At 42.0% G+C, this 23,489-nt stretch overlaps 1 protein-coding gene and 1 non-coding gene across 3 annotated transcripts in view; one reads left to right on the forward strand and one right to left on the reverse strand.

Moving 5' to 3' along the window:
• LOC124622155 (semaphorin-2A-like) overlaps positions 1-23,489 on the reverse strand; it is a 1,077,868-nt gene that overhangs the window by 771,023 nt on the left and 283,356 nt on the right. The gene's annotated exons all lie outside the window — the stretch shown is intronic.
• Positions 12,955-13,061, forward strand: LOC124623479. Its single transcript, XR_006980691.1, has one exon. It is a non-coding gene; the product is annotated as a U6 spliceosomal RNA (small nuclear RNA).

Consider the following 23,489-nt stretch of genomic DNA (forward strand, 5'->3'; position numbering starts at 1 on the left):
TCAGCCTTGTGATTCGATGCATCTGTGCCTAAGCCGTAAAACGAAAATTCTTGCAACTGTTTTACGCATTTTGACACGGAGCGTGGCGCAAGAATATTTTTGACGATCTCCGTAGCTTTTGTCCTGGCTGCAGAGAGCTTCGCGGCGACTTTGGAGTCAGGGTACATTGCGGCATTCAGTCAATAGATTTTAAGGACTGATGATGCTTGTCAACTTTATAAGCTGTTGTTAGTTCTGTAGAGCAATTATTCATGAGTATCTTCTTGAACCATGAATGTAGAAATAGGCTTTGATGTTGATGCTGCCGCTATTCTTTTGTATGATTCTACGTAGAAACGTGATGCTTCACATCTGTCTTACCTCCGTGAGTTACTGAGGTAAAACAGCTACAAATTTCACACAACGCTTCCTGATCCATACGTCCTCTCTTAACAAAAAATCACTCTTTTATGTAATAACCCGAAAAGTGACACTTTCTCTTTCCATCCTTAGGCATTTTCGTAAGCTACAATAAGCAAAGTTTATTAAACGGTAAACAGCCTACAGTAACACTATAGTTATCGACGAACACGTTACTATACACTTCACGCCCAACATATTCACAGTAAACGTTTCAAACATTACTAACTTGCACCCGTTGTTCGTATTACGTGTAGAAACAATCGTCGTATCAGATCTCATTCAACTGGAAACCGCCCGATTCTTCCGCCTGGTGTTCTCTAAATAGTTCCAGCCTCGCACTACTGGAGAAGTCAGGTATTTTCTCGAAAGATGGCGCTCGATGTAGCTGCTTGAATCATCAGCAGCGCCATCTGTAAGATGACATAAACTTTTTGAAAAATAAAAGTAACCGAGGCTGTATTTACATCTAGTACTAACAACAGATGGAGTTACTTCTTTACTTGATCCAAATATTTTGCAAAATCGGGACAAAACTGGGTCTTGTCGGGATATCGGGACAAGAAGGTCCATAATGGTGACGCTCCCGATACATCGGGACTGATGGTAACCCTAGCTGCAGGCAGTGTCGTGCTATTAGCAAATGCACACGCGTCTGTCGTCTGCTGTCATAGCCCATTAACTCCAAAATTCGTACCACTACCATAGCGGATACATTCGTCGTACGTCCGACATTGATTTCTGCGGCTATATCGCGCAGTGTTACTTGTCTGTTAGCAATGGTAACTCTACGCAAAAGTCTCTGCCCTCGGTCGTTAAATGGAGGCCGTCGACCACTGCGTTGTAATGCCTAAAATGTGGTATTCTGGGCACACATTTGACTATGGATCTCGGAATATTTAATCCTTGACGATTTTCGCGCTGAATGGCTGTTAATTCCGTTGTGCGGCCATAATAACGTCAGAAACCTTTTCTCGTGAATCACTTGAGTACAAATGACAGCTCCGCCAATGCACTGGCCTTTTATACCTTGTGTACGCGATACTACCTCTACCTCTAAGTGCGTGTCTCCTTCACATGACTTTTGTCGCCTCATTGTATTTCACTCGTAAATTCTTTGTAGAACTTTAGGAGTCCCTGGGACCTCCTGGATTTCTAGCGATTTAACCTACTTTTGCACATCACAACTGTTGTTTACTATGTCATTCATCTGAACATGTGACACAGCTATTGGATGACGGCAAAATTCAATTTTTTTATCATCTTCAGTTCAGCAGCTGATTTTTTTAATATTAATAAGAAACCACCACAGATGTAATGATACACATCTATTATGACTGGATCGATTTTGTTCGAAAAAACATCATCAAACTGCAGTGTCAATGGAGTTCTTACAATATTGGCATATTTGTTAGGAAGACTGTTGGCAGTGTAACCTGATGAAGTTCTTTCGAACGAAATTGGTCGTGACGTAATACATATGTATCAGTACAGCTGTGGTAGTTTCTTACAAATATTGTCATGTATTTTCCTTTCTGAAGAACATTTTAAGGCAGATTTCAGTATTTAGGTTATTCTTTTACCATTTTCTCGTTTCTTTTCTTTCATACCCACAAGTAGATACCGATATTGTGCCGCTGCAATGCTTACATACGTTCAAAATTTAATGACAGTTTGGGACAGCACCTGTGACAATGTTGTGCTATGGTATTTACTGAGGACTTCACGCTTTTCTCTCTTCCAGCAGAAGTGAGCATGTTGACAAGCCAGGCATCTTCTTGACGAATGTGTGAGTGAATGAAGACGCGGAGTGTGCGTGGGAGTCGCGCGTTTGTTTATACAGTAATGGAAATAAGTATTCATACACTAGAGCGTGGAAAAGTAAACTGCCTTTATTGACAAGACGAAACCAAAAACACTAATTGGATATGCACTATACACATTGGACAGTCGCCAATGCTGCTATGCTGGTATATAGATCGAGAATACAAAATACAAAAACGTCTGCCAAGTTCTCTACTGCGCTGGGAATTAAGTATTCATACACCAACAGAAAATGACACTTCTAACAAAGCAAGAACATGTTTAATACTTCATATGCATACCCTTCCGATGTATTACTTCTCGTAACCTCCGTGGCATGGAATGGACCAATTCTCTTGTAGTTTCCGACGTGATACCTTGCCATTCTCGAAGGAGAGCCTCTTTCAAAGAGGCCTTACTACGGATGTCGTGTTTTCTCACTCGTGTTTCCAGCTTACTCCACAAGTGTTCGATGGGATTCAAGTCCGGACTCTGAGCTGGTGATTTAAGAGTGTGTGGAGTGTTGTACAGCAACCACAGCCGGACAATTTGCGCCGTATGTTTGGGATCATTGTCTTGTTGGAAGTAATAATTTCTAGGAAGACCCAAGGTGTCAACAGCTGTTGTAAGTTCTGTTTGAGAATGTTCATATACACAAATCTGTCCATGGTACCTCCCACAAACATTAATTTTCCGACACCGGAGGCTGAAATACAGCCCCATACCATCACTCCACCACCTCCGTGCTTCACCGTGGGTTGAATGTTGTTTCGGTCGAGGCCTGTATTCGGTCTTCTCCAGACCAAGATCCTACCATCATTGTGCACGATATTAAATATGCTTTCATCACTAAAAAATACAGTATCCCAGAAGTCTGTTGTCTTGGATACATGCTGTTTCGCGAATTCCGTCTGCCACTTCCTGTTCTTTTTGCTGATGTAGGGCTTTCGTCTCGGGACTCTGGCTCTGTAGCCCGAACGATTGAGAATGGTACGAGCTGCCCTTGGAGTGATGTCCTTTCGGAAGTGGTCATGTACATATGCGGATAGTGCCGACGCTGTCGTTTTCGTGTTTTTCTTGATGATTCTTAGTAGCATTCTGGTCTCTCTTGTTGTAAGCTTCTGTGGACGACCGTGTCGTTCACTGTTTATTACTACATGTCTGTCCTTATATCGCTTAATGATAGACTGCACAGTCGCTCGGCTTTGTTCTATGATGTTCGGAATTTTGGCATACGGCTTTTGTTCAAGATATTGGGCGACAACGATGTTTCGTTCCTCAATGGTCGTTTCCTTCCCCTTGCGGCCCGTTCTGCTGTTCCACGGTACCCACGTCCGACGTGCTGTTGCTTCACGGCCGCCACACGACTACACAAGTGTGGCATGCACTCCGGGGCTGCGTCAGCCGTTTGTTTGGTTGAAAGTAGTCCGCTGTATGAATACATTTTGCCCTGTCGTAGACCGTGCGGAGTGTAACATATGTTATTTTCCCAGAGAAGATTCATGGCGTACGGGAAGCTTCATTACAAAGAACATGGTTATCTGACGTTACATCATCGTACTTATTCGTATCGGCGCTGTGGATGATTTACTATCCCAACACGCCATCGTAGTTTGTCACCACCTACTGTATGAATACTTATTTCCACGACTGTATATTTATTTCAATTATAAACTAAATCCCAGTGAGTTTTGATGCTCTCCCCTTCCTTCCCTAATAAAATAACCCATAAAATATGTGGCTGCTTCTAAGTCGGCAAAAGTGCACGACCTAGACCGAAGCCCCATCCTCCATGTTTCACGTAAGTCATACAAACCGATTTCTATTTGTCACACAAGATCCAAAACTTTCGCCAAACAAATAACGTATTAGCACTGTGACAAATTACGCTCCGTTTCTCAAAAAAAGAATTGAAATCCATTAAAGGGAAAAGTTCTAAGCGCGATGACATTTCATCTTAGAAATAAATTTTTATTTCAAAAAAATCTGTTATCGCCTATGGTTTATCAAACCTAAGCCATCATCATACTGTTAACAGCAAAGGTTCTACGAAACTTGTCCAAGACAAGATCAATGTCTCGTTCATTTCAGATGATAAATCCAAATTCAAATTTCATAGCGGTTTGTACTCGTTCCTCAGAAACATCTTCCGTGCTATCTGATATTTGTTCCGACATTCAGTTCAAAGGCTGATTATTTGGAACTTAAAAAGTAAATAGTCACTATGAATTAATTGAAGTTCCACTTCGGATGGACATTAGGATGAATTAATACCAAAGCACAATATTTCATGTTCGAAGGTATTCGTGAAGTATCTACAGAATACATCATATCACTGTACACAGAGCCAAAACCTGAAACTGCAGGCTGTCATTTGTCCACAGCCTTTGCTTATATAGGTTTGTTGGGCTACTTGATGGATGTTCCTTACCATTTGCTGAGAAAGAAAGAAACACGACCTGAGGCAGACACAATGCGCCAGTGAGTAGTCCTCTACTGAAGACATAGTGCTATGAATCAGCGCCGACCGTTGCTCGGCTGTGGAGAAGGCAACGGTGGGGGGTCTACCTGTAGATGAAAGAGGCCGCTAACAGGCTGTTAGTGACGGGAATTTGGCGGGTCCCGTTTCCTCGTACTGTACGCCACCTGCCGGTGCGCACCTGGCCTTCGAGGCGGGGCTCAGCTGGGCGTCCGCGCAGCAGGGAGGGAAGAAAGCCGAAACCGCGCATACTACGAGTTCCATTCCTTGTGAGCAAGCAACTCGCGACGGCAGCTTTGATCATCGTGTACACTGCGAAGAAATATAAAGACAGGTTCATAGGACTTATCGACCTGGAAAAAGAGTTCGACAATGTCAAATGGTGCCAAATGGTCGAAATTCTACGAAAAAATAGGGGTAAGCTATAGAGAAAGACGACAGTATATAATATGTACAAGAACCAAGAACAAAAAAATAAGACTTGGAGACGAAAAACGAAGCGTTTGGATTAAAAGGGGTGTAAGACAGGGTGTAAGGTGGGGAAGGCTAACCAAAAACTGCGTTTTATTGGCAGGACACTTAGTAAATGTAACAGATCTACTAAGGAGGCTGCCTACAATACGCTTGTCCGTCCTCTTTTAGAGTACTGCTGCGCGGTTGGTGATCCCTACCAGATAGGATTGACGGAATACATCGAAAAAGTTTAAACGACAGCACGTTTTGTATTATCGTGAAATAGGGGAAAGAGGGTCATTGAAATGATATAGGATTTTGGAGGACATCATTAAAACAAAGGCGTTTTTCGCTGCACGGAGCCTTCTCACGAAATTTCAATCACCAACTTTCTATTCCAAATGCGAAAATATTTTGTTGACACCGACCTACTTAGGGAGAAACGATCACCAAGATAGAATAAGGCAAATCAGAGCTCGTACGGAAAGATATACGTAGGTGTCCGTTCTTTCCGCGCGCTGTGCAAGTTTGGAATAATAGAGAATTGTGCAGGTGGTTCGATGAACCCTCTGCCAGGCACTTGAATGTGATTTTCAGAGAATCCATGTAGATGTAGTCTTTCGCCCCTGCTGTTCAATCTGTACATCAAAGAGCAAAGACGTAAATAAAACGTCAAGAGTGGAATTAAAATTCAGGGGAAGGGATAAGGATGATAAGCGTCGCTTACGATACTGCTATTCTCAGTGATGTCCTTAGGTTAGTTAGGTTTAAGTAGTTCTAAGTTCTAGGGGACTGATGACCATAGATGTTAAGTCCCATAGTGCTCAGAGCCATTTGAACCATTTATCCTCAGTGAAAGTGAAAAAGAATTACCGAACTTACTGAATGGAATGGACAGTGCTTAAGCCGTCGGCACACGGACCGTGCTGTCGAACGTTAACGTTGAGCGTGCCAAGTTCAACGTGCTGCTGAACGCTCAGGCACGATGCGACTTGTGCATACGGTACGTGGGCCCCAACGTGGTATACGCGATCGTAAAGCACTCCAGCGGCAGTCTGAGGGATGTTTCTAGTTCGTAAATTACACTGTTTACTCAAAGGGCGCGCGTAAAATTACCACGTTAGCTCTATTAAAACGCACATTTCCTCCATCGTCCACGAAAAGGAAAGTACCATGTCCAATCAGTAAGGACACAGGCTTATAAAAGTTCCATTACAAACAGTGCGGTATAAATTTGAAATACTTCTTTGCACAAGATAAACATTATTTCATCATTCACACATTTTAGTAAAACCCCAAGGTCAGTCTTAGTCAATCACTGTTCCTACCGAGTAGCAGAATCTTTGCAACATGTGAATTACGAAGCGTAAAAGAAAAAGGAGCAAAATATCTTTATACAAGTAGCGCAAGCTGTCCTGTAGATTAAGCCAATCGAACAGTCACCCCTCAAAAAAAGGTGAACTTATATTTACATAATATCAAATATTATAGCATATACTTATATTAGACTAATAATAAAGTATCAGAACCTAATAAAAACGCGAATGTTAGGGAAAAAAATTTGGAAGTTTTAAGACGCGAACCACCGCCTCAACAAAAACTCAATATTGGATAGAGACGCTACACATTACGCTAAACCAGCAACAATAACCAGGTGCTAAATAATAAAGTCTTACGCCTTGCTAAAACCGTTAATCGTGGATTATTATGTTACTAATTGAAATTTAATTATAACAAATTGTACCAAGAACAATGCGTTTTGGGTGGATCTTCAGTGTGTCGCTGCCTTCAAATAGCCTACTCTCGTAACACGCAAGTTACAATAATTGTTTTGCCACAAATATGATGTTTCTCATTATTTTATTGGAACGAATCACACAACTAACAATGGATTTCCCAGTGATTCTCAATTTTCTGGTTCTCAGAAACGGCATATATACATATAGGATTGAAATGAATGCCAATATGGCGTCTCATAACGCTGTACTGAAGGGAGACGGCGTGCGTGTGACGTAGGTAGCGTTGTGCCATTTCATTGGTCAACGCTCAGACGCACGCTCAGAATATCTGACATGCCAGATATTGCTCTGCACGTTCGGAAAGACTCCCGAACGTGCTATTCCACGCTATGACGTCAGAAACTCGGTACGCTCAACGCTCAACGTTCAGATGCACGGTCCGTGTGCCGACGGCTTAAGAGTACAAATATGAATTGAGAATAAATTGAAGAAAGGCAAAAGTAGTGAGAAATAGCAGAAATGAGACATCAGGATTGATCATCACGAAGTAGATGAAAAGGAGTTCTGTTACCTAGACAGCAAAATAACCCTCGATGTATGGAGCAAGGAGGACATAAAAAGTCGGATTAGAACTGGCAAAAAGGGAATTATTGTCCAAGAGAAGTCTAATAGTTGTAGCCGCGACCGGAACGGTCGCGGGCTTGCCGTGAAGGACAGCGTGGCGGGACCCAGGGAGCGGCCCGCGAACAAGAACTCAAACGGGAAAGGATAGACACGAACAACGAAGTACAACCGAGCGAGACTTTACGAACAACAACACGAAAGAACCAATGGAGTCACAAGAAAACCTCACGAATCAACCACGTCCACTCGTATACGGAACATAGTAACGTAAACACGCTGTCTGTAGGCAAGATGTCGATAGACGCACGCGAAGATCAGACTGACTGGCTGAGCGAGAGGCAGGAGCTTAAGTACATAAATTGGGGACGGCGCTGTCGGACGCTGGGACCACGTGTTCCACCGCGGCGTCCTCACATTGTACGTGGGCCAGGAGGCGCGCGCCGCCTCACTTACGGCGCGATGGTGCAGAGACCTCCAGTGTGTCTTCGACGTCCATGCCGTCTGGCGCGGAATCAAAACCCGCGGCGCGCGATGCCGGACTAGTATCAAACAAAGGCCTGAATTTGAGGAAGAAATTTCTGAGAATGTACTTTTGGAGTGCAGCATTATACAGGGTGATGCAAAAAGAATACCATAACTTTAAAAATGTGTATTTAATGAAAGAAACATAATATAACCTTCTGTTATACATCATTACAAAGCGTATTTAAAAAGGTTTTTTTTTCACTCAAAAACAAGTTCAGAGATGTTCAATATGGCCCCCTCAAGACACTCGAGCAATATCAACCCGATACTCCAACTCGTTCCATACTCTCTGTAGCATATCAGGCGTAACAGTTTGGATAGCTGCTGTTATTTCTCGTTTCAAATCATCAATGGTGGCTGGGAGAGGTGGCCGAAACACCATATCCTTAACATATCCCCATAAGAAAAAATCGCAGGGGGTAAGATCAGGGCTTCTTGGAGGCCAGTGATGAAATGCTCTGTCACGGGCTGCCTGGCGGCCGATCCATCGCCTCGGGTAGTTGACGTTCAGGTTTCATAACTAACCTTTTTCGTAGGACTCTCCATACAGTTGATTGTGGGATTTGCAGCTCTTGCTAGCTCTGCGAGTCGATTTTCCTGGGCTGCGAACAAATGCTTGCTGGATGCGTGCTACATTTTCATCACTCGTTCTCGGCCGTCCAGAACTTTTCCCTTTGCACAAACACCAATTCTCTGTAAACTGTTTATACCAACGTTTAATACACCACCTATCAGGAGGTTTAACACCATACTTCGTTCGAACTGCACGCTGAACAACTGTCGTCGATTCACTTCTGCCGTACTCAATAACACAAAAAGCTTTCTGTTGAGCGGTCGCCATCTTAGCATCAACTGACGCTGACGCCTAGTCAACAGCGCCTCAAGCGAACAAATGTACAACTAAATGAAACTTTATAGCTCCCTTAATTCGCCGACAGATAGTGCTTAGCTCTGCCTTTTGTCGTTGCAGAGTTTTAAATTCCTAAAGTTGTGGTATTCTTTTTGAATCACCCTGTATTGCAGTTAAACAGGGACTGTGGAAAAACCAGAAAAACAGAGAATCGAAGAATTTGGGATGTGGTGTTACAGAAGAATGGTGAAAATCAGGTAGACTGATAAGGTAACGAATGAGAAGGCTCTCCGCAGAGTCGGCGAGGCAAGGAATATGCGGGAAACACCGACAAGAAGAACGGACAGGATGGTAGGGTATGTGTTAAGATTCCACAGAATAACTTCCACGGTACTAGAGGGAGCTGTAGAGGTTAAAAAATGTAGAGGAAAAGAGAGATTAGAGTATAAGAAGCAAACAATTGAGGACGTAGGTTTCAAGTGCAACTCTGAGATGAGGAGGTTCGCACAGAAGAGGAATTTGTGGTGGCGCGCCACATCAAACCAGTCAGAAGCACGCAGTCGCCGTGGAACCTAGGAAACAGCAATAGACGGGATACTTCGGTCTTCGCAAGCTAATTGGAAAGATTCATTAATACTACTCTCTGCTGATAGTCTTCGAGAATTCTTCCGCAGTAAGTTGTGAGGGCCCATTTTCTTTCTTGAGCCTTATATGTAAAGTGTCGCTTCGGGCGTGTGGTTTTTTCTTTTTTCATTTTTGACAATAAGCTATAAAAGAGGGTGGTGAGGACTAATAATTTCATACAAACTATAAAAATGTGTGTTGTGTGTACATCTCACATCTCCCCCTAAACCTCTGGAGCGATTTCAACCAAACTTTGTACATACACTGTCGAGGAAGAATCACTGTGGGTAGGACCGCCAAACTATCAAAAGGGTTGTGGTGAAAAAGCAGTGTAGCCCAAGACGCGAGAATACCCTTAGTTTAGTCATGCGGTATTTGTGAATGAGAGCACTTACAGACTTGCAACAAAGTTTACACATAATTTCAAACCTTTAACGCAGTACGTCTTAATAATTAATTGCATTATGTCAATTACTGAGATGCGAGGAAAAACTGCCACATCATGCATGGTGTTTTATTTTATTACTTCTATGTCACATGCTCTATTCGCAGAAGTTTTCGCATACAGTATCTCCATATGTCATTGTACGACACATAGCTCAGGAGATATGACGTCATAAACACTGAGCCACGTGAAAATGTAACTGCAGGGCAAAATTCGTTACACACACAGATGAAACATGCATAAAAATACGCGTGGAATATGTTAAGTGTGTGTGAAATATATTTGACAACTGTGTATGCGAGCAAAGGCATGGGTATGTAAAGCTCTTGCGAAATCCCTGGAACGATTTCAATAAAATTTGGTACACATACTGGTTATAATGTGGAAAGAAATACTGTAGGGCTAAGAACCACCAGCCTGCTATTGGGGTGAATGTGATAACGTGAGGAGAGAAGGGAGAACTAGGAGATGAACAGACAGCGAGGGGACAGGTACAGTGATAGCGGACCCAGAAGGGAAAGGGGTGAGATGAACAGGGAGAAGGGGAAGGGGGAGATGGACAGAGAGAGGATGGAGGATGAGATGGACGGAGGGAGTGGGAGGAGAAGTCTGACAAAGAGAGAGGGAGAAGAACATGGAATTAGAGGTGGTAGGAGAGGATGAACACAGGAGGGAGTGGCAGATAAGGAGAAAAGTGGAGAAGGAGAAATAGAGAGGGACAGGAGGAGACGGAAAAAAGGGGGCGGTGGAGGAGGCGGTCAGAGAGAAGGGTTGATGGAAATGGACAGAGAAAGAGGGAAAGAGGAGATGGACTAATACAAGAAGTTCTGAATAAATACATAGTGGGGCAACGCTGCGTACCCACTCAAGGAACACGATAAATGTAATCTTTTTTAATTCCATCGTTTTCTCTTCCAAGCACAGATACTATGAAAACGACGTTGTGTTGGAACCCTGATATTTGTCCTCTATTTTTGTTTCATTTGATGCTATACCACACGCGAGAGAGATGGACACCCTCCTGACCATCGTTCATTCTGCGTGTGAGAGTAAATGGCTCCAATAATCCCGCTAGGGATCTAAATTTTAACGAAACCGCACTCATACAATGGTTGATAAATGAATAAATGATGTCTTGAGTTAATGTAATTAAATTTCTCATCGTAAGAAAGAACTACATGAAAATAATTGATATCAGAAAGAGGGCACATAATGTAATTATTAAGAAAACTGTATCTATGATATTACTTTTTGAGACTGTCACAGTGAAACGTAACTAGCACTTCAATTATTGTTTTTGAGGTGGTTGAAAGGTATCGTAAGGGTAATCTCTGTAACTAAATATGTTGGGAATTTAGCAGTAGAGAGTTGTGAAATGAATTTGAGTAGCACTTTCCTGTAAGGTAGTTCTGGCTGGGAAGAGCGTAAACATTTGCGACTTTGCCTTTGGAGAATATAATTTTGAATTTGGAACTATGTAGCCCCCACCTTGCTAAGACTCACGGACGTAGTTTGTCGTTTCAACATACGAGTATATTAAAGTTTTAATTAAAAATAAGCATTTATTATTGCTTTCCCTCTTCCTTACTTTCAAAACTTATTAATAAGCAAACAACAGCACTGTACGTGATTGTAACTGTGGAAGTTAGTACCCTGTAAAAGACGAGAAATAATTTCATAATTTTTTTACTCATAGAGCATACGATGATTCCAAAGGGCTGCTTAGAAGGAGTACATCTTGTCAGATATCTATGCTAGAAGTTAGTTGCAGAATTTTCAGGGAAAACTTTTAATTATCGGCGTCTACTGTTTCCCCCCGCCCACTACATCACCGCCACTTTCATACTGCACGGCCGGCCGCGCTCAGTCCGGAGCCGCGCGACTGCTACGGTCGCAGATTCGAATCCTACCTCGGGCATGGATGTGTGTGATGTCCTAAGGTTAGTTAGGTTTAATTAGTTCTAAGTTCTAGGCGACTGATGACCTCAGAAGTTAAGTCGCATAGTGCTCAAAGCCATTTGAACCAGGCTGTAGCTGGTGTAGCCGAGCGGTTCTAGGCGCTTCAGTCCGGAACCGTGCGACCGCTACGGTCGTAGGTTCGAATCCTCTCTCGGGCATGGATGTGTGTGATGTCCTTAGGTTAGTTAGCTTTAAGTAGTTCTAAGTTCTAGGGGACTGATGACCATAGATGTTAAGTCCATAGTGCTCAGAGCCATTTGAACCGTACTGCACGATTTTCCTCTCCAGACCTGACGCTGTGCTGGGCTCGGTTATTAAGAAAGACATGAAGTTAATTTTCTAAGAAGAAGCAATATAAACGCTCTAGCTGAATCTCCCGAGAAAAGAACGTTAATGGACTTAATTGAATTCCGGCTAGGGTGCGCGGAAACAACAGTAAGATCATAGACAATACTTTTTTCATTATTTGAAGGGCACCTATCACATCATGATATAAAGACTGTTATGCTAACAGAAAGCAGTTCAGTCACAAACAATAAACAAAATATTTAGAGATTCGAGCCCACATGTAATGATGGTATTTAAGGGTCAAATTTGCAAGTAGACTACAATTCAGACAATTTTAACGACAAATAGAATGCATACAAGAAATATATTTAGAGCTGGGATTGTGGACAACCATCAGCAGTGTAATGGAATGACGACAATGAATATTTGTGGCTGACCGGAACTCGAACCCTGATTTCCCGCTTAGGGCGAGAGGTCTCATTACCCTTTGGCTATACGAGCAAGACTCATGACTACACCCAAACTTCCGTATGTTGTCAACCATGCGTCTTCAACCTGTACTCTTATATCCATCATGCATATTCCCGTACAGGGAAGATAATTAACTTGAAAGTCGCTCACCAGGTGTCAGCAGTACGGAAAATATTGCCCTTGTCCGGGAAATATATATATATAATGGATGTGTGAGTACACGATGTAGACACATGGTTGACCAATACGAAAGGTTGGGTCTGGCCGTGAGTCACGCTCGGATAGCCAAATGGTCGTACTTGCTTCTCCAGTACGTATACTGAAATTGGAACGTTAGAGAGAAGATTAGCGTAGCCTCTGGGCAAGAATGACACGCAAAATTGTGAAGTGTCTCACACGTTTTGCCGGTACGGTAGCTCAGCGTGTTCGGTCAGAGGTCTGGCTGCCCTCTGCAATAATAATAATAATAATAATAATAATAACCGAGTAGAGTATTCAACGGTCAACTAGAACAGGTGTCGTATTAAACTTCCTGGCAGATTAAAACTGTGTGCGTGGTGTGACGAGCCAGTTGCTCGGCCACCATTGACCAGACGTTTTCAATTGGTGAGAGATCTGGAGAATGTGCTGGCCAGGGCAGCAGTTGAACATTTTCTGTATCCAGAAAGGCCCGTACAGGACCTGCAACATGCGGTCGTGCACTGCTGAAATGTAGGATTTCGCATGGATCGAATGAAGGGTAGAGCCACGGGTCGTAACACATCTGAAATGTAACGTCCACTGTTCAAAGTGCCGTCAATACGAACAAGAGGTGACCGAGACGTGTAACCAATGGCACCCCATACCATCACGCCGGGTGATACGCCAGTATGGCGATGACGAATACACGCTTCAAATGTGCGTTCACCGCGATGTCGCCAAACACGGATACGACCATCATGATGCTGTAAACAGAACCTGGATTCATCCGAAAAAATGACGTTTTGCCATTCGTGCAACCAGGTTCGTCGTTGAGTACACCATCGCAGGCGCTCCTGTCTGTGATGCAGCGTCAAGGGTAACCGCAGCCATGGCCTCCGAGCTGATAGTCCATGCTGCTGCAAACGTAGTCGAACTGTTCGTGCAGATGGTTGTTGTCTTGAAAACGTCTCCATTTGTTGACTCAGGGATCGAGACGTGGCTGCACGATCCGTTACAGCCATGCGGATAAGATGCCTGTCATCTCGACTGCTAGTGATACGAGGCCGTTGGGATCCAGCACGGCGTTCCGTATTACCCTCCTGAACCCACCGATTCCATTTTCTGCTAACAGTCATTGGATCTCGACCAACGCGAGCAGCAATGTCACGATACTATAAACCGCAATCGCGATAGGCTACAATCCGACCTTTATCAAAGTCGGAAACGTGATGGTACGTATTTCTCCTCCTTACACGAGGCATCACAACAACGTTTCACCAGGCAACGCCGGTCAACTGCTGTTTGTGTATGAGAAATCAGTTGGAAACTGTCAGCACGTTCTAGGTGTCGCCACCGGGTGCAACCTTGTGTGAATGCTGTGAAAAGCTAATCATTTGCATATCACAGCATGTTCTTCCTGTCGGTTAAATTTCGCGTCTGTAGTACGTTATCTTCGTGGTGTAGCAATTTAACTGGCCAGTAGTGTAAATCCATCTTAGTGATGCGATTTTTTTTTCCATCTATGTAGATGTCTCAGAGCACCAGTTTTAATAGTTCTGCATATTTACCTGTACCAATAAAATTTTAATTTCGCTTCGTCAACACCGGCAGGTCCGCCCCCGGTAGCTGAGTGACCAGCGCTACAGAATGTCATTCTTAAGGGGCCGGGTTCCATTCCCCGCTGGGTCGCAGATTTTTTTTACGCTCAGAGACTCGGTGTTGTGTTGTCCTGATCATCATCATTTCATCCCCATCGACGCGCAAGTCGCCGAAGTGGCGTCAAATCGAAAGACCTGCACCAGGCGAACGGTCTACCCGACGGGAAGGCACAGTCACACGACATTTACATTTTTACTACTGACAGGAAATGATTATTAAATATTCTGCATCACTCTGGTCAGTCATTAACGATTTCATTCTCAATCAGGAGAGGTGTAATATCTTCAGCACGCACATACTGACCTGGCTGACAGCTGACCATACAGTTTTAATTACGTTCTGAGAGATTTCTATTCTCTAAGCGTAATGCTTTTTTTAGTCTGTACGATGACAATCTTCAGCACTTTGTTGTATTGTCTACAATTAAATTCTGTAGCACAGCTCTGACTGTCCTACACGTTATGATATAGCTCCTGTTTCCTTCCACATGATATTTTAATTCCATTAGTTATGCAGACTGGTTGCTTATTTTTACTGAATGTCTGTCTGCAGCTTCATAATACGAAAGAGTTATAGGAACTGACAGTGTTCTAAAGAAACGTGTTCTATCACTATCTATATAGCAGTGTCTGTGTTATTCCGAATCACGATGTAATGTTTCTTGGGACAAGCATGCAACGACTACAGCCGTCATGAAATACAACAGTCAGCTGTATAATGGAATGACGACAGTGAAAATTTGTGCCGGACCGGAACTCGAAGTCGTATTTCCCACTGTTTCACTAACTTTTTCTCTCTTTCTCTCTCTCTCTCTCTCTCTCTCTCTCACACACACACACACACACACACACACACAGAAAATCGTTTCCCAGGTTGGCAACACTCACAACGTGAGCGAAAACAAAGTAACAGACATAAACACTGTGACAGTGCGGAATAAAAACCAACTTAAGAAAGTGAACTGTAAATAGGGCAGCGCAGGAAATACTACCGAGTGCAGATGTGAAATAAAGCCTTTCGACACCAACCGCTGCTAGCAAGGAGGGAAGGAGCAGAATACGTAAAGAAACACCGTAACTAACTTGCAGAGCTGCTTTGTAAAGAATACGCTGTTTTTAACCTAAAACAATCAAAAATGTACAAACGGATGTATCCAATTTGCGGAATGCTTCATAAATAGAAACGAAACGCGTGTGGTGTAATTCTTTTTAATTAGGTTGTAGTCAACTGAAGACGGATAACCTATAGTAACAAATGTTAACAGCTGCTGCGGGAGATGGCACGCAAACAAACGTATTATGTTTACATTTTTATTTATATAGCTCATGTTTCGAGAGACCATTTGAACCACTTGGTATGGAACCAGTCAGCACACAAAACAAAAGAATTAAAACACGATAAAATTCTGAAAGAGTACATCAGTACATAGTTCCGAAATACTGCAAGACATTGCTGTTCAGAACAGATGGAGTGCGTCACAAGGAAACCTTTCATTAAGTTTTGGAGATACAGCACCATTTTCAAGGACTACAATTACGCATTTCGCGCAACATTTGTTTGAGGTAATAAGCTGCTAATAAATAAGCGATTCAGTTGTTAGCTTTACGAGAAAAGCCTCTGAGACGAGATTAATGAACAAGTGAAGTATTGTTAGTTTTTGCTTTCGTTTGGCCAAGAACAACTCGTCCTTTTCACCAGTGAAAACGTTGACATTACACTTACACTTCAAATAATTTATTAGTTTGTGGCTGTACTTAATTATTCAAATGCCAGACTTTAGTTATAATTCAAGGATGTATTATAGAACCAAATATTTGCCTGTGAAGTCAGTCCCTCCTCCTGGTCCACTCCCCTGTGGCCAATGGCGCCACCTGCATCTACGTCTACATCTACATACACACTTCACGAACCACCGTACGGTGCGTGGCTGAGGATACCCTGTACTACTACTGCTTGTCATTTCCTTTTTCTGTTCCACTGACAAATAGTGTGAGGGGAATACGACAGTCTATATGCCCCCGTATGGGCCCTAATCTCTCCTGTCTTATCTTCGTGGTCCTTACGTGAAATGTTTGTTGACGGCAGTAGAATCGTTCTGCAGTCAGTTTAGATGCCGGTTCTCTAAATTTTATCTGTAGTGTTTTTCGAAAAGAACGTTGTCTTCCCTCCAGAGACTCCCATTTAAGTTCTCGGAGCATCTAAATAATACCTGGGTGTTGTTCGAATCTTAAACTTAACTCCTCCCGAACAGGCCATGAAGGCCCAACGTTACCGAACGGCCGCCGTGTCATCCTCAGCCCATAGGCGTCACTGGATGCGGATATGGAGGGGCATGTGGTCAGCACGGTGTCCGGACATTTGCCACACCGGACATTTGCCACGCCGGACATTTGCCACGATTTTACCTACTCCGAAGAGTCAGGTCTCTTGCCGCCTCCTCCTCCTCCTCCTCCTCCTCCTCGCCCGCCGCCCAACCCCTGGAATGCCCGTGGACGGTTACCGAACCCGCACACCGGTCGCAACAAAAGTCCTTACACTCAGTTTGCTTTCGAAGTTCCTAACGTGACCATCAGTATGGAAGTTATTACAACGAACAAGGGCACGCCTTCTGCTCATTACAATGGTTACGCTGAAAAGCGGATCATTGCAAGGGAAAGCTGCTTTCGAAGAACGGAGAAGTATTGAACGTATCAGAACATCTCTGTGGACCACCTGATGATGTGGCTCTGGAAATGAGAAAGCGAGAGGAAAGGGCGAAGAGAAGGTCCCAAGAAGAAACTACACAGTTATCGGAGATTTACGCGGATGAAATGGGAAATCTTCATAATAAAGGTTGTGACTTTGTTACAGTGATGCCTAATTCAGAATCTATGAAGAGAACCATGCGTCGTCGACGGAGTCAAGCGCGGGGGAACCAACAAGAGCCTACGAACTCTTATAAAATTGATCTTCATGAAGATCTACTAAAAATGGGGGATGGCACTGATTTTCTCCTAGAAGACGATAGATTACAGCAGAGAATAATGATTTTTAGTGGAAGCAAGGGAAAATAAAGTTTAAAAACATGTTCCCATTTTTTTTTATGGATGGAACATTTAAGAGCTGCAGCAAGCAGTTCGAACAAATCTACACCATACACGTAGACTTAGGAGGCCCGATTAAAGAAACAAACATTCTTCCTATTGTATTTGAACTGCTCCCAAATAAGAAGAAAGACACATACGTTCGTCTGTTTCGTCTGATAAAACAGGCAATCCCTGAGTGGTGTCCTAAAGAAGTGAATGTCGATTTTGAGGCACCTGCGATATCGGCCATTCGTCAAGTTTTTCCCACAATTGAAATAAATGGGTGCTATTTCCACATGTAGAAGAGTTTATGCAGGAGAATTCAAGTTCTCGGTCTAACTGAGGAGTACCGCCACAACGAGGATTTAAGACTTCACGTCAGCATGTGTGCAGCGCTGGCATTTGTAAAACAGGAGGACGTAAGCAATGGATGGATTGAGATTCATGCAGAAGCTCCTGATAACGGAATGCTCAATTTTTTGACTACTTTGTGGACAACTGGCTAGACAATGAAGATATCCCAATAGAAATGTGGAACTGCTATGGAAAAAGGCACCGAACGACGAATGCTGTTGACGGGTGGCACATCAAAATAAATAGTATTATTGGAAACCCTCACCCTAGAATCACCTATTTGGTGGAGAGCTTGAAAAAGGAAGCAGAGCTCACAAACTGCATGTAAATGAAATTGAAAATGAATCTTGAAGGTAAGAAGAGGAAGAAGAAGTACTTGAAGCTGAACGACAGGATAGAGAGAATCGTAAAGAATTATGAAGGGACTGGCAACATTAGGCCTTGCTTGAAAGCCATTGCCCATATTCAGAAACTGGACTAAAATACGTTAAAAATAATGTATTAAAAAACTATGAGGACCACTGAGACCTCGCAGATTACTGAGTTAAAATTACTAAAACATTGAAGCAGCATTATCGGCGCTAATATTAAGTTGTAATTGTAAATAGAGTGTACATTAGTTCAGCCTGTTTAGGCTGATTTTAAACACGTCGAAATGGTAAATGGTCATTTATCATTTTGATAGTCCAAAGCCTGTGCAAAGTGAAATGGGAATCAGCCTTTATTGGAAAAATATAAAGAGTGTTTCAAGCCTCACAAAAGTATCCCTAAATAGGTTAACGATGTAACTAGCTAGGTTTACTAGCGCGTAATCAAGAAGCAGTGAATTAACGAAGCCAACATTAAACATCATTCAAATGATCCTCCTGTAACCAGAATTTACAGTCACATCTAATTTTTTTCAATAGCAGTTTCCTTTTTAAGTAAGAGCTCCAATTGTTGTCACGTTAAGATAACTTTTTTCTGCCTTCTAATATTATGGGCATACTTTTAAATAATTGTGAGTTCTAAAATTATTTTCTTAAGCTTCAGAGTCGCAACTATCACCTAAAATATCATGCTTTGTTAAACTGATAGTATAAGGTTTGTTAAAGAAAATGGGAACTAAACCTTTGAATTGGACCTAAAATTGACATCCCAAAGCTGATCTGATCCTAAGGTTGACAATTTTGGCATCTCAAATGTTTTTTATTTAAGTTTAGCTGCAAACATTTATAATAGATGTAAATCTATTTAAGTACATTATTATTATTATGTGCGATTGGACCCATACGGATCACGCAAAGCTTTTCCGATTCAATTTTTTTAATTCTCCAAACTTCTCTCATTCTTTCCCCATGAATTCTCTTTCTTTCCTCTGTCCATTTTGTCCCCTGTCTCTTGCAAACTTCATTCTCGGGTTGTACTTTCCAACTATTGATTTTTTGCCTGTATACATTTCTGTTTATAACTTCTGAAGAATTTATTTGTGCATTTGCTAGATCTGTTTTGGTTTCTTGTATCCAGGGTATGGTTTTCAATTTTTCAATGTATATTAAAATTTTGTGGGAGAGTCTGGGTGTTGGGAGTCTGTGGATATGACCGTAAAATTTTAGTCTTCTTTTCCGGATGTCTGCGGCGAGGATAGATAATTTTTCTGTAGTTTTCCGAGACTGTAACCTGTATCCATCTTCCGTTCTTTTTGGGCCAAGAATCTTTCTGATAATTTTGCGTTCCTCTTTCAGGATGCCTTCCAGGTCGCCTTTTCTATGGAGTGTGAGTATTTCGCTGGCATATAGTGCTTCGGGCTTGATTACTGTATTGTAGTGTCGTATTTTTGAGTGAATGGAGAGACACTTTTTATTGTAGATGTTGTGGGTTTTCCAGTATGCTTTTTTCAGTTTTTGCAGTCGAACTTTTTGTGCAGTTTTCTCTCCCCCTGTGGGTTCTAGGACCTCGCCTAAGTATTTAAAGAATGGAACTCTCTCAATTTGTCCATATTTTGTAGTCAGTTTTTGAGTTTCAAATTTTGAGCAGATGAATTTGGTTTTTTGGAAGGAAATTTGTAGCCCAACTTTTTCGGCGCATTCTTTGAGAATGTCTATCTGTTTAATTGCTGTGGTCTCGTTTTCTGCTAGAATGGCCACGTCATCTGCAAATGCCAAACATGAAATTTTAATACCATCTTTAGATCTTCCTAGTTGTATAGGCTTCCAGTAATTTTGATTCTTCAGTTCTTTTTCCCATTCTCGGATGACTTTGTCTAATACAAGGTTGAAGAGGAGTGGAGACAAGCCGTCACCTTGTCTGACGCCGGTTTTGATCAGGAAGGGCTCTGATATTTCACCCAGGAATTTTATCTTAGAAGTTGTGTTTGTGAGCGTTTCTTTGATAAGGTTTAGGGTTTTCGGATCGAGTCCTAGCTCCTCAAGGATAATAAAGAGAGATTGCCTATCGATTGAATCATAAGCCTTTGCGAAATCAACAAAGGAACAAATGATCGGACTGTTTCTGACTGCTTTGTATTTTAGTGTTGTCTTCAAATTGAAAATTTGTCCTGCACAGGATCGGTGAGGGCGAAAGCCAGCTTGGTATTCACCAATACTGTGTTCGAGTTGTTCTTGTGTTCGTTGAAGAAGACAAGCTGAGAGGATTTTATAAGTGACTTGGAGAAGGGAGATTCCCCGATAGTTGTTTATATCTGCCATGTCTCCCTTTTTATGCAGTGGATGAATTAGGGCGCATTTCCAATCTTCTGGTAGTTTTTCTGTCTGCCAAATGTCTGTGATGATTTGAGTGAGTTCTTTGAGGGAATTTGGTCCAAGATTTTTAAGTAGTTCTGCAGTGATATTATCTTCTCCGGATGCCTTCTTGTTTTTCAGTCTATGAATATGTCTTTGGATCTCCTCTAGTGTAGGTGGTGGGGATTCTGGATTTGTGTAGATAGCAGTTTCTTGAGGGAATCTTGAAGAAGGTTCAGGGCAATTGAGGAGTCCGGAAAAGTATCTTGCCAGCTCCTCACAATTTTCCCGATTTGTGAGCGCTAGTTTTCCATCTGGTTTTCTGAAACATAGATTTCGTGAGCCGTATCCATTGATTCTCCCAGCAAAGGTCTTATAGAAGTCTCGTACATTATAGTTACGGAAATTTTCTTCAATAGACTCACACTGTTCCTTGAGATACTTCCTCTTGACTTGTCTGATTGTTTTTGCCACTTGTCTTCTGGTGTTGTGGAAGTGATCTAGATTTTCTGGGGATTTTTTACTGTTATACTTCAGAAAGGCTTTCTTTCTTTCTTCCAGCGCTTTTTCACATCCAGAGTCCCACCAGGGGTGTTTTGTGTTCTTTTTCAATGGGATCAGTTCTTTTGCCTTCTTTGTAATTTTTGTTCGAAATTTTTCCCAAGAGTCAGCTGGTTCCTTTTCCCACTCCTCCTTCAGATTGGTTTCTTTGATTGTTCGTGTGTCAAATTTCATCATGTGTATTTTCTTCGGATAGAATTTTTTTGGGGTGAATTTCACTTTAATGCGTGTTAAGTAGTGGTCTGAGTCAATGTTCGCCCCTCTGCGGACTTGGACATCATGGATCTCTTTCTGTACGAAATAGGAGATGACAATGTGGTCAGTCTGATATTCGCCGATCTCTTGTATGGGGGACCTCCAGGTCTTTTGTTTTCTAGGTTTTTTTTCTCAAAGATGTAGACATTATTTTTAGATTATTTTGTTGGCATAGTTCAATAAATCTCAGTCCGTTTCTGTTGGTGAATCTGTGTGCTGGATATTTTCCTACAGTTTTTTGGTGTTCTTTCTCTCTGCCAATTTGTGCATTGAAATCTCCCATTAAGATTTTGATATCATCCCGGGGAATTTTGGCCATGACATCTTCAAGTTTAGTCCAGAATTTTTCAGTTTGTAGTTGGCGTTTTTTGTTGTCTATGTTTGTGGGTGCATGAACACTTATCAATGTGTATTTCTTGTTGGCGCACTGGATACGCATGGTCATGAGGCGATTATTTATGGAAGAGACCTCTCTAATTGAGCCTAATATATTTCTGTGCACCGCAAATGCCATGCCCAGGAGTGGCGTACCATTGGCAATTCGTTTGTCAGTCTTGCTCTTGAAGATGCGATAGTTTCCATAGTCTATTGTATTTTCATCCGTGAATCTAGTTTCTTGTAACGCTAAGATCTTAATTTTTTGTTGGTCTAGCTCTGTTACTAAGTTGTGTAATTTTCCAGGTTGAATTAGGGTCTGAATGTTAAAGGTACCAATGTACATGGGAACCTTGGGACGAAGTTTGCTTGAGAACTCTGATCGTGATGGCCCGGTTTCCCCAGAATCCGAAAACCCAGTTGTCGTCTGTCGACGAGTGGATTGGTTACCACCTGGGGTAATTCTGTATTTAAGTACATTTAGATATAATCCTTTAAAAATTAAAATTCCTTAATAAATTGTTGGTTATCTTTAAACAGGCCAGTAAAAGCAACTGAAATTAGGCAAGGAGCTACTACTGAAAATTAATTGTTATTGAAGAACATCAGAAACGTATTAGACCTACTTTTCGTATACATTAGGAACTTTTTGAAAAGATATTTGATGATATCCTCTGTCACTGACAGTTCAGGCACCTCTGCAACATCAGTTGTTTGATAGTGTAATTTGATTTGCTTCGCAACACAAGGCATATCTAATTCTATATTATGTTTGCAGCTGTTCTCATTTCGAATTCTGGAGTATTTACTTCGTCTTCTTCGCTGAAGGAATTTCGGAAAACTGCATTTAGTAACTCCACTTCATCAGTAACATTACCGTCGCGCAGTAAGGGTACTTATTGAGCCTTTCCGCTGGTTTACTTAACATAGGACCAGAATCTCTTTGGATTTTCCGCCACATTTCTAGAGAGACTTTCGTTGTGGAAACTATTAAATGCATCTCGCATTGAAATGCCCACCAAATTTCGAGCCTCGGTAAAACTTCGCCAATATTGGAGATTTTGCGTTCCTCTAAATTGTACGTGCCTTTTTCGTTGCTCCTGCAACAGCTTTCTGTGGTGTTTTGTGTACCATGGGGGATCAGTTCCGTCTCTTATTAATTTATTCGGTATGAATCTCTCGAGTGCTGTTGATACTGTTTCTTTGAACTTAAGCCACATATGGTGTTCACTTACATAGTTTGGAAGGATTGGAGACTATCTCTTAGAAAGAAGTCAAACCGAATTTTTAGCTGCTTTTATAAATAGGTATATTTAGCGTTTAGTTTTGGTGAATTTCTTTGTTACGGAGTTGAGCCTCGTTACGACTGTGTTCACTAATCCCTGTATCCGTCGTGATGCTCAGGATTATTTGTGGCTAAGAGGTCAAGTGTGTTTCGTAACCATTTATAATTTGAATAGCCTCGTGAACTAATTGTTCAATTTTAAAAAAAGTATTTAGAACAATTACAGAAGTTGTTTTCTACCTACAATAGGGTCTGATAATGTATTTTTGTCAACATACGGAAGGTAGATTGAAGTCAATGCCAACTATAATTGTAGAATAGGGTTCCTATTTGTGATGAGACTCAAGTTTTCTTTGATCTGTTCAGCAACTGTTTC

Source organism: Schistocerca americana, chromosome 7 (genome assembly GCF_021461395.2).
Source record: "Schistocerca americana isolate TAMUIC-IGC-003095 chromosome 7, iqSchAmer2.1, whole genome shotgun sequence".
NCBI classification, from domain to species: domain Eukaryota; kingdom Metazoa; phylum Arthropoda; class Insecta; order Orthoptera; family Acrididae; genus Schistocerca; species Schistocerca americana.